Genomic DNA, 12478 nt, shown 5'->3' with positions numbered 1-12478 from the left:
TTATTAAATGTTATTCTTCACATAGTTGCATAATTATTCAACTATTCTTTGATCTTCACTTATATCTTTTTGAGTAGTTTGTCATTTGCTCTAGTGCTTCACTTATATCTTTTTAGAGCACGGCGGTGGTTCTATTTTGAAGAAATTGATGAACTATCATGCTTCACTTATATCATTTTGAGAGTCCTTTAGAACAACATGGTAATTTTCTTGGGTTGTAAAACTAGTCCTAATATGATGGGCATCCAAGAGGGATATAATAAAAACTTTCATATAAAGTGCATTGAATACTATGACAAGTTTGATTCTTTATGATTGTTTTGAGATATGAAGATGGTGATATTAGAGACATGCTAGTAGAGTAGTTGTGAATTTGAGAGATACTTGTGTTAAAGTTTGTGATTCCCGTAGCATGCATGTATGGTGAATGTTATGTGATGAAGTTGGAGCATGATTTATTTATTGATTGTCTTCCTTATGAGTGGCGGTCGGGGACAAGCGATGGTCTTTTCCTACCAATCTATCCCCCTAGGAGCATGCACTTAGTACTTCATTTCGATAACTAATAGATTTTTGCAATAAGTATGTGAGTTCTTTATGACTACTGTTGAGTCCATGGATTATACGCACTCTCACCCTTCCAACATTGTTAGCCTCTCTAGTACCGCGCAACTTCCGCTGGTACCATACACCCACCATATACCTTCGTCAAAACAGCCACCATACCTACCTATTATGGCATTTCCATAGCCATTCCGAGATATATTGCCATGCAACTTTCCACCGTTCCGTTTATTATGACACGCTCCATCATTGTCATATTGCTTTGCATGATCATGTAGTTGACATCGTATTTGTGGCAAAGCCACCGTTCATAATTTTTTCATACATGTCACTCTTGAATCACGGCACATCCCGGTACACCGCCGGAGGCATTCATATAGAGTCATATTTTGTTCTATGTATCGAGTTGTAATTGTTGAGTTGTAAGTAAATAAAAGTGTGATGATTATCATTATTAGAGCATTGTCCCAGTGAGGAAAGGATGATGGATACTATGATTCCCCCACAAGTCGGGATGAGACTCCGGACAAAAAAATATAAAAAAGAGGCCAAAAAAAGAGGAGGCACAAAAAATCAAACAAAAAAATGAGAAAAAAAGAGAGAAGGGTCAATGCTACTATCGTTTTACCACACTTGTGCTTCAAAGTAGCACCCTGATCTTCATGATAGAGAGTCTCACATGTTGTCACTTTCATATTAGTGGGACCTTTCATTATAGAACTTGGCTTGTATATTCCAATGATGGGCTTCCTCAAAATGCCCTAGGTCTTCGTGAGCAAGCGAGTTGGATGCACACCCACTTAGTTTGTTTTTGAGCTTTCATACACTTATATCTCTAGTGCATCCATTGCATGGCATTCCCTACTCACTCACATTGATATCTATTGATGGGCATCTCCATAGCCCGTTGATCCGCCTAGTTGATGTGAGACTATCTCGTCCTTTTTGTCTTCTCCACAACCACCATTCTATTCCACCTATAGTGCTATGTCCATGGCTCATGCTCATGTATTGTGTGAAGATTGAAAAAGTTCGAGAACATCAAAAGTATGAAAATATTGCTTGGCTTGTCATCGGGGTTGTGCATAATTTAAATATTTTGTGTGATAAAGATAGAGCATAGCCAAACTATATGATTTTGTAGGGATAGCTTTCTTTGGCCATGTTATTTTGAGAAGACATGATTGCTTTATTAGTATGCTTGAAGTATTATCGTTTTTATGTCAATATTAAATTGATAATTATGTTAGGTAGCATTCTACATCAAAAATTCTATTTTTATCATTTACCTACTCGAGGACGAGCAGGAATTAAGCTTGGGGATGTTTGATACGTTTCCAACATATCTATAATTTTTTATTGTTCCATGCTATTATATTATCCATCTTGGATGTTTTATATGCATTTATATGCTATTTTATATGATTTTTGGGACTAACCTATTAACCTAGAGCCCAGTGCCAATTTCTGTTTTTTCCATGTTTTTGAGTTTTACAGAAAAGGTATACCAAACGGAGTCCAATTGACTTGCCAATTTTTTTGTGGATTTTTTATGGACATAAAGAAGCCCTGAAGTACAAGAGTTGGGCCAGAAGAGTCCCGAGCCATCCACGAGGGTGGAGGGCGCTCCCTACCCCCTGGGCGCGCCCCCTATCTTGTGGATGACTTGGAGACCCCCCTGACATGAGACCAAGGCCAAAAATTCCTACAAATACAGAAACCCCCGAAAAGAAACCTAGATCGGGAGTTCCATCGCCACAAGCCTTTGTAGCCACCAAAAACCAATCGGGACCCTGTTCCGACACCCTGCCTGAGGGGGGTCCACCACCGGTGGCCATCTTCATCATCCTGGCGCTCTCCATGACAAGGAGGGAGTAGTTCACCCTCGCAGCTGAGGGTATGTACCTGTAGCTATGTGTTTGATCTCTCTCTCTCGTGTTCTTGATATGGCACGATCTTGATGTATCGCGAGCTTTACTATTATAGTTGGATCTTACGATGTTTCTCCCCCTCTACCTTCTTCTAATGGATTGAGTTTTCCCTTTGAAGTTATCTTATCGGATTGAGTCTTTAAGGATTTGAGAACACTTGATGTATGTCTTGTGTGGGATACCCGTGGTGACAGTGCGGTATTTTATTGATTCACTTGATGTATGTTTTGGTGATCAACTTGCGGGCTCCGTAACCTTGGGAATCTATGCATAGGGGTTGTCACACGTTTTCGTCTTCACTCTTTGGTAGAAACTTTGGAGCACTCTATGAAGTTCTTTGTGTTGGTTTGAATAGATGAATCTGAGATCGTGTGATGCATTTCATATAACCAAACCCGCGGATACTTGACGTGACATTGGAGTATCTAGGTGACATTAGGGTTTTGGTTTATAAGCGTCTTAAGGTGTTATTTTACTACAAACTCTCGGGATGTTTGTGACACTTATAGGAATAGCTCAATGGATTGATCGAAAAGAATAACTTTGACGTCGTTTCGTACCCTACACTAATCTCTTCGTTTGTTCTCCTCTATTAGTGACTTTGGAGTGACTCTTTGTTGCACATTGAGGGATTGTCATATGATCTAATTATGTTATCATGGTTGAGAGAACTTGCACTAGTGAAAGTATGAAACCTAGGCCTTGTTTTGAAGCATTGCAATACCATTTTCGCTCACTTTTAATTACCACTTGTTACCTCGCTATTTTTATATTTTCAGATTACAAAAACCTATATCTACCATCCATATTGCACTTGTATCACCATCTCTTCGCCGAAATAGTGCACCTATACAATTTGTTATTTGGTTGCAGGGTTGTTTCAAAGAGACCATCTTCATCCTACTCCTCCCACGGATTGATAAACCGTAGGTCATCCACTTGAGGGAAATTTGCTACAATCCTACAAACCTCTGCACTTGGAGGCCCAACAACATCCACAAGAAGAAGGTTGCGTAGTAGACATCAGAATGGAATGGGCGATATTGGGATGATCAAAGGGGGGTGTGCCTGGAAGCTTTGCTGAAAGGGAAGAAGGGTCTTAGGTCACCTAGCCGATCACAGTGGCATCAGCAGCGGTCTCGGAGTCTACCGGAGAGAAGAAGGGGAAGAAACAATGAATACATAGCAAGCAAGTGGAATACTATGCATGACAAGACAATAAGCAGTGCTAGGGGTGCCCTAACGCAGTGCTAGGTGATACCGGCGAAGGGGAAAAACATCCGGGAATGTTTTCTCGGAGTTAGGCATTTTTGGACAAAGGAACCGGAGGGGGGCGGTTCAATGTTTGCTATGCTAGGGATGCGCGGTGGACGAACGGTACGTGAATCCGGAATTGTCTCGAAATTCTGATCAACTTTCATGTAGAAAGTATTTTCATCCAAGTTACAAATTATGTTATAATAATTTTAGAAGTTCTATTAATTTTTTGTAGTTATTTCACTTATATAAATCAACATAAAAAGGGGAAATGACGTCACCATGGCATCATCACTACATCAGCGGTCAACAGACCAGCTGACAAGTCAACAGGGTCATGGAGGCCCACATGTCAATGACTAGTAGTACTATTATGTAATTAACACTTTAGACTAATCAAAAATAGGCCCCACCTATCATTTGGCCTAGGGGTAAATTAGGGGCGTTAGTGGGGAGTTAACCGACCACTTGCTAGGCTTGCATGAGCGTAACCAGAGGCGCCGGTGGCTAAACCAGTGGCTTTAGCAGTGGGCGGCCATATCGGGAGGCAGCAGCTACGCGGGCAGCCGCAGGCGGCCAATATGAGCAACGGTGAGCCGGGTGAGGCCAGGCGCAGGGCGCGAGCGGTAGGAAGCAGCGGGGCCGGCGGGTGAGCAGAAGGAGAGCAGACCGGCGCCGGCGCATCCAGCACGGTGAGGTGAGCTGGGAGGCGGTGCCGGAGCTAGCGGTAGGGGGAGGCGAGGCGGCCGGGCAAGCGTGTGGCGTGGGCGAGCAAAGGCGGGTGGCGCAGCGTATAGGTCGCAGACGTAGGACGAGGAGTGAGCGAGTACGCCCACGGCGGAGATACAGAGGTCTGGCCATGGTAGCGATAGTCGGGCGCGAGTCTACGGCGCCAAGTTGAATAGAGGAAATGAGGGAATCGATGGAGGGCTCACCGCAGGAGCCGATGGTGAGCACGTGAGGTCAGGGAGGCGCTGGTGGTGGATATCTGGTCGGGGCAACGGCTACCCACAGCAACGAGGATGATCGAGACGGAGATGAACAACGTAACGATGGTGATGCAGCGGGTTGGCAATGTGTTGGTGCTCATGGACGATGGAGAGGAGGTCAGAGTGGCTCCAGGACAGTAGATTGAGGCAGGGGGATCACCGGCCACGAAGACGACGATGGCAAGGCTCAGATGAGAGAGTGTGGGGGCGCATGGGGAATGGGTAACATAGCTAGGGTTCGGTCGAGATGGGTCGGGGGCTCCGCCTAAAGTGATCGTGGGGCCGGGGATGGCCGACACGTTACCTAGGGGCGCGGCCATGGCCGGATGGCCGCCATGATCCCCCTCTGCTCCGATAGCAAAGAGGGAGATGAGTGGGGCATGGGTTGGGCCTCTTCGATGATGCGTGACTAGTTCATTGTAGATCTACGGGACCGTAGTTAGTAGCTAGATGGCTTCCTCTCTCTCTCTCTCTTCTGATTCTCAATACAATGGTCTCTTGGATATCTATTTGATGTAAATCTTTTTTGCGGTGTGTTTGTTGGGATCCGATGAACTTTGAGTTTATGATCAGATCTATGTTTTTATCCGTGAAAGTTATTTGAGTCTTTTGATCTCTTATATGCATTATTACTTATAGCCTCATATTTCTTCTTCGAATCTTTGGTTTAGTTAGGCCAAGTAGATAAAATTTACTTGCCATGGGAATAGTAGCTTTGTATGGGTTCGATCTTACGGTGCTTAATCCCAGTGACAGAAGGGGAACCGACACATATGTATCGTTGCCATTAAGGATAACAAGATGAGGTCTATCCTACATGAACAGATCTTGTCTACATCACGTCATCATTCTTATTGCGTTACTCCGGCTTTCCATGCCTTAACACACTAGATGTGTGTTGGACTGCGGTCGATGTGTGGAGTAATAGTAGTAGATGCAGGCAGGAGTCGGTCTACTAATATTGGACGTGATGCCTATATAATGATCATTGCCTGGATATCGTCATGATTATTTGAAGTTCTATCAATTGCCCAACAGTGATTTGCTTACCCACCGTATGCTATTTTTCTTGAGAGAATCCACTAGTGAAATCTACGCCCCCCGGGTCTCTTCTTTATCATATTTGCCTTCGAGATCTATTTTTATTCGCTTTTATTTTTAGATCTATTAATCCAAAAACCCAAAAACACCTTGCTGAATTTTACTTGCTTTTATTTACAATTATCAATCTACTACAATTTTATCCTGTCAACTTGACAATTTTTGGCACAGTTACCCGAAAGGGATTGACAACCCTTTTAACACGTCGGGTTGCAAGTATTTGTTCTTTGTGTGCAAATACCGTTTACGTAGTGTTGTGTGGTTCTGCTAGTGGTTTGATAACCTTGGTCTCTATCAGGACCCGGTCCTAAGTCACATCGATCTAGCATGTAACACATCATATCACTTTCCGGCCTCACGCACGGTATTCCCATGGGTGCCACCTTACCTGGCCCGGGACGGTTTGAGCCTTTTGGCTCACATATATGATAGTGTCTCTAGCATCCATATGAAAAAGAACCCGGACCGACATGACTAGTCATAAACCCAAGGTGGTGCTAACTTACAGGGACAGGCATACATGACCCAACAACAAACGTGTCGATCAACAACGTATGAACCCAAGTCGTAGCAAGCTACAAGGACTTAAAGGAACAATGCGTGATGTTGGGGATATACCCCGCGGTATGACTTCGGCCGGAGATATGACCCGGCTGGGACTTGGTGTTTCATTGGTGACCCAACGGACAGTTAAGCGGATAGACAGTTAAGCCAGACAGTTAAGCTAAACAGTTAAGCCAACAGACAGTTAAGCCGGACAGTTAAGCTGGCAGACAATTAAGCCAGACAGTTAAGCCAGATAGTTAAGCCAGATGGTAAGCTAGATTGTAAGCTGGATTGTAAGCCGGCTTACGTTAAGAAGCCCAAGACGTTAAGAAGCCCATGGTGAGAAGCCCATGGTAAGACATCAAAATAGGTTAAGTCCTAATCCGAGTTTGACTCTACATGTAACCCGCCCCTCCAACTTGTATAAGGAGGGGCGGGGCACCACAAGAGGGGAGGGCAGGAAAATAATCGTTAAGGCTAGACACAACTAGAGGAGAGCCGGTTATGCGACGTCTCCCTCATGAGCATAATTTGATCTAGCCACAAACAGCATGTAGGGCTATTACTAGATGATGCTTCCCGAGGCCCGAAGCTGTCTAAATCCTTGTCTTGTGTGTTGATCCGCCTCGCGTCTCTCGTCCCGATCAACCCCTCTCAAGCTACCACATGGAAGCGTTGGCCTCACAACTAAGTCCTCCCACTAGGACATCTGTCGTGACGTTTCCATGACAGTTGGCGCCCGCCCTGGGGCTCTCGCATGGTGGTGTTGAGTTCTTGGAGGGCGCTCTCCTAGGGTTCAAGGATATGCAAATCGTTGGATGAAGAAGAATTGGCAAATTCATTGTTTTTTGATCAGATCGGCGATAAAAACTTTCTTGAGCCAGCAGTACAAGATTTGGAAGATATTTAAAACAAAACAGAAGCTAGAGAACTCACGTCCAGAACGCTCCCCCGATTGCAAGCTTCGTCGGCCGTCTGATATGCCTTTCTGGCGCGCCTGAGCCGTTGGATCTTCACAGCAGTTAAAATCAAATTTAGCCTTGTGGTCGTTTTCGTTGTCCAATGACTGGTGGGCTCGTGCTGCACGTTGGTTGGCTGGGTTGCCCATTTGCAGGTGCAGATGGTTTTGCCCAATCATCTCGGTACGCCCGCACAAAATCACCCGCATCTTGCCCCACTCCCACCCCAGCCGCCAAATGAACCCTAGCCCTCTTTCTCTTTCCCCTCGATCCCCACGAGCCGCCGCACCCCTCCCTCGATCCCCACCATCCTCTCCTTGCCAGCAGCCGTCGGCCGACCTCGTCTCTCCACTCGCCTCCTCCTCTCCTCTATCATGTCGCCGTTGATCCCACCGCCAGCCTTCTCCTCTGCTCGCCTCCTCCTGTGCACTTCCATGTCATCGTCGATCCAGATCGGAAGTAGGTCATCTTCGCAGTGCGGGTGGGGATGTAGGGGAGGTGTAGGGTGCGGACGACAAGGGAAGGAGGAGGCCGGCAAGGAAGGCAAGCAACAGCAGGGAAGGAGAAGGTGAGCGATCCTAGCATGGGGAAGGGGCAGGGTGAGGCCTCGCGCACCTGTCGGCGGCTGGCAGGTCGACTTGTTGCACCACCGCGTCGTCACCTCCTCTGCACCATGAGAGGCGCCACATCTGCCTCCACACCCCCCCATTAGGCAAGGAGGTCGAGGTGAACAGGCGGTGTGGGAAGGCGAGAGGAACCAGGAGCTCATCCCTCCTCCCATGGCTGCCTCGTGGATCTGGAGGTGCCTGTTGCAGGTGGCTCGAGCGATGCAAGCCGGCGGCAAACTTGGTGCTCCACTCTTTCTCTCCCTCTCTTAATTTCTTCCTCACACGTATTTTACTTTGCTATTATATGGATTTTTAAACTTGACGTGTGCAGATCTGACATAGAAGAGAGGAAGAATAATTTTAGCTAAGAGTGGAATTTAGAGTTCAAAGAATCAGTTGATGCTATTGACCAAAGAGCGATTTTTGTTACAGTTCCTCTGAATTAGTAAACCGGAAGGACTAAAACATCATCAGTCAGCCATTGTTGTTAGATTGATGTTGCCTTGATTACCACTTTGTTTGGTGGCTACACTATAAATTCTTGAGATATTGTGTAATGGTTGATAGTTTGTTGAATAATGATATTGATTCTGCTGAACTAATACTCTCTTTGTATATCTAGGATTCCTACTAGAACATGTCATTCCAAATTGCGACAATGATCTTTCTATTCATGAGTAGTCCTTTTTTATACTGAATTTTGATGAATACTCTGTGGCTGGGCGACCCGCTCACCTGAAGCTCCCTCGATTTCCATTCGATTCTACCGGTTCGATCCACACAAGTCGGGGCAACGCTGCTCTACCGGACGTTAGATTTTACTGCATTTTTTACCTGATGTTCTTTCGTGGCGTACTATGACTAGTGGGCTCAGCTCAGGCCTCCATTGGCTGGGTTGGATTTCGTTGGGTGAGCCTGTTCCTGCCACGTCGCACGTCATGTCGCACGCTGACCGTGTCATGCACGTCGTGGGAAGCCATCGAGAGGTTGGCCGACACATGCGCACCCAGCTTGTGCGCCCGAGCTTGTGGTCTCGCAATGAAAGGTGGGCCGGTGCTGCTCCTGGTCCCGCTTGTCGGCTGCCCTCGGTTAGGATAATAGGGGCATGATTTATATTGTCTATTCTTTCTTCTTGATCAGCTTACAATCAGATTGGTGTTGTGGAGCTAAAAATACATTGGCTGGTTGTGTCTCTTAGTTTGGCAGACAGCAGCATGTCAAATTGATCGGTGTCCACCTCCTTCAATTTCTGCATATTTATATTTGGAAGTGAACCAGGCTACTCATCGATTAATAAAAGCTTTATAGTTCTGTTCTCCTTCCATTATTTCTTGATTATTATTCATTTATTCTCTTAGATTAAGGGTATTATGATGATGATCTCCTGTTGTTTTGTAATGTATTTTTGATTTTCTTCTGTGATTGTACTCAATGGTGCTTGCAGGTCCATGGACATTGTCATAATGGTCACCTTATCGCAATGTATTATTTTTGGATCTCATATTCCTTAAGGTAATGGACAAGAATTTGTGTACTCGCTTGGCTAATGTTTTACTAGACCTAAAGATTTTCCTTGCTCTGCTCTGTTAGGCGCTCCATCCTCTGATTCAATGTCTGACGATCTGAGAAATAAGAGGAGGAATAATCCAACAGAAGAATTTGGTGAAGAAGAACAAGGTGATATTTCTCTCGTTGAACACAATCCCATGCGTTAATGTTGTAGAAGATTTATCATTTGACTTCTTCTTTTAGGTTTAATTTGTGTTTAGTTAATGCCCACAGGTTGTGATGTTCATATATGGGGATTTTTTTGTCAATTTTGTTGCCTCAATATTTAGGTGCTACTGTCCATGTGGGATATCTAATAGGTCAGACTGGTTTGCTAGCTTAATTTTTTAGCTTGATGTTTTCATTTAGGGGTGTCCTCTTCAGCTGCATCTTTTGTGCAGCTCCAAAATTCTATGTTTCAAAGCACTTATTTCAGTAGTATACTTTACTAGGAATTTTTTTGTGTTCCTCACCTGTAAATGGATTCAGAATTTGGTTAGTTTTGCAATGCATGGGAGTCAATTTTTCTGCATGCAAAGTTTTATATTTTTAGTCCTTTGATGAATTGAAAACTGAGTGCTTCTTGGTTGTTTCTGTTGTTTATCCAGGAGGTTCGTGGTGCTTGTTTTTTTGCTGTATGTGCAGTATTATACTATGCTAAGACATATAAATGACGAAGTATATTCTGTTATGCAGACGGGCAAAGCTTGCTGCATGTGTAGCACCGCTGGTTGCTCCCTACTTGTCATATTATCTTCACTTGGTATGAGATGACTTTGTGCATCTGCTGTTCTTGCATATTAGTGTGTTGCAGCAGATTTAGTGACAAAAACATATGTCAGTGTTGGATCATCGATAGACTTACGCTTTCTTTTCTTTTGCTCTTTTTTCTTATGTGTTTTGTTCAAAGGAATTGCTTCTGTACTTGACATATTATGAGTTGGTGTTAGGTTCTACTTGATCAATTACTAATTAGTTAAGAGGAGCTCTTGTTTGTTATGTTCTACAGAAGTTAAGAGGAGCAATTACTAATTAGTTATCTCTACTTTTCTGACGAGTGTGTGTGGATGCATATAGGCCGTAAACCCATGTTGATTTATGGACCCATATTTTAATGTTTCTCTTCCAGGTGCTGTGAAGGTTGGCTACTGTGATCAAGGAAATAGCATGTATCTGTGTGGTTTGTTCCTGCTGTTGATCGGCGTTGCTGCGTTTAAGGTATGCTCTGCTCGGTCCTAATAAATGCTATATAAAACCTATAGCTATACAAAAAATGCCTTGATACGCAAATAACCCAGTTAAAATAAATGGCTTGTGCCACTAGTATCAAATGATGGCATGCCAAACACTTTGCCGCCTAGGATAGCCTATATTTGTATTTCCTTCAATTATCTCATATTTCCAGGAAGTTGGTGACAAATTAGTAGAACTGATGGAAATGTCGCTTTCATTAGACGCATGCATTTTTTTCCTTATCCCTGATGTTGTGTTGTGATTGGTGTAGCTGCCGAGGGGAAAGAGCGGAGGATCCGAGAGGCGAAGCGACCGGAGGAGACGGAGAACACGACCCTTGTCCTTTGTGCGGTCAATAGGTTCAGGGCAGTATATAAAGAGTTTTTATCTTGGGAAACAAGCAAACGGAAGAAAAACGGAGTCCTGATGTCAGGACCCCGACTCAATGTCACATCGATCTAGCCTGTAACACCTCATATCACTTTGCGGCCTCACGCACGGTATCCCCACGGGTGTCGCCTTACCTTTGCCCGGGACCGTTTGCGCCTTTTGGCTCACGTATATGATAGTGCCGCTAGCATCCATATGATAAGGAGCCCGGGCTGACATGACTAGTCGTAAACCCAAAGTGGCACAGACTTACAGGGACAGGCATCCATGACCCAGCAACGAACTTGTCGGTCATCAGCAAGTGGGTCCGGGCTGTAGCACTGGGCTAGCAGGACTCCGGTAAACCGGGCTGTAGCGGGCTAACAGGACTCCGGTACTCAATGCGTGACATTTCCCCGAAGAGACAGACACAGGAACGAAGAAGGACACATGCCGGCCAGCCTAAGTGTTCCAGAGCAGTAGCAAGCTACCATGGCTCAGTGGTAACACTAGGAGACATTTCCCGGTAAGAGAGGCTACTAAAGATAAACAACTAGATAGTCAGATCCCACACATACCAAGCATTTCAATCATACGCACAATATGCTCGATATGTGCAAATACAACAAGGCATCACAACATGACTCTACGACACAAGTACTTTATTTAAGGCTCAGAGAGCCATACATAACATACACATAGGTACGGGTCACACGACCCAGCATTCAAGTCATACAGTCATACAGACCAGCAGCGGAAGTAACTTGTCTGAGTACAGACAACTAGTAAAATAAAAGACGCTTGGAAAGCCTAGCTATACTACGTGGTCCTTCACAAGCTCAGGATCACCACCTGGGCCTTAGCCTACTCATTGATGTCAACGTCTACGAAGAACCCATCAGAAGGGGTTGCAGCGTCTTCTGTAAAAATGTAAATTATAGCAACATGAGTACAAAGGTACTCAGCAAGACTTACATCAGATCCTACATACATGCACATTATCAAGAAGGGTTGGTGGAGTTGTTGCAGCAAGCCAGCTTTGACTCTTGGCTAGGCTATCCTACGAGACTCCAACTTGAAATGGTTTTGCGTACACGAGTCCACTACTCACCACTTCAATACACTACCGAGGATCCACCTCCATCTTCCTACGGAAGATCCATCCTCGGCACTCACACTTATCTTGAGGCTTTTAGTAGTTTCCATTAACTTGTCTATGAACTGTATAGGCAACCAAGTAGTCCTTCACCGCGGACGCGGCTATTCGAATAGATCATGTTAACCCTGCAGGGGTGTACTTCTTCATACATGTTTCCACCACTTAGCATCTGCACACGACATGTGCTCGGCAGACTTCAAGCGAAAGCCGACGT

At 44.8% G+C, this 12478-nt stretch overlaps 1 long non-coding RNA gene across 1 annotated transcript; it reads left to right on the top strand.

The window, feature by feature from the left end:
* The first annotated feature begins 7541 nt into the window (after window positions 1–7541).
* Window positions 7542–11238, top strand: LOC123094769 (uncharacterized). The gene is made up of 6 exons (XR_006445962.1): window positions 7542–8196; window positions 9400–9467; window positions 9546–9632; window positions 10200–10266; window positions 10633–10721; window positions 11008–11238. It is a non-coding gene; the product is annotated as an uncharacterized lncRNA (long non-coding RNA).
* Window positions 11239–12478: the final 1240 nt, after the last annotated feature.

This window comes from Triticum aestivum, chromosome 4B, assembly GCF_018294505.1.
Source record: "Triticum aestivum cultivar Chinese Spring chromosome 4B, IWGSC CS RefSeq v2.1, whole genome shotgun sequence".
Classification (NCBI taxonomy): Eukaryota; Viridiplantae; Streptophyta; class Magnoliopsida; order Poales; family Poaceae; genus Triticum; species Triticum aestivum.
The sequence above is the reverse complement of the archived record's forward strand: the minus strand, read 5'-3'. Positions and strand labels throughout refer to the sequence as shown.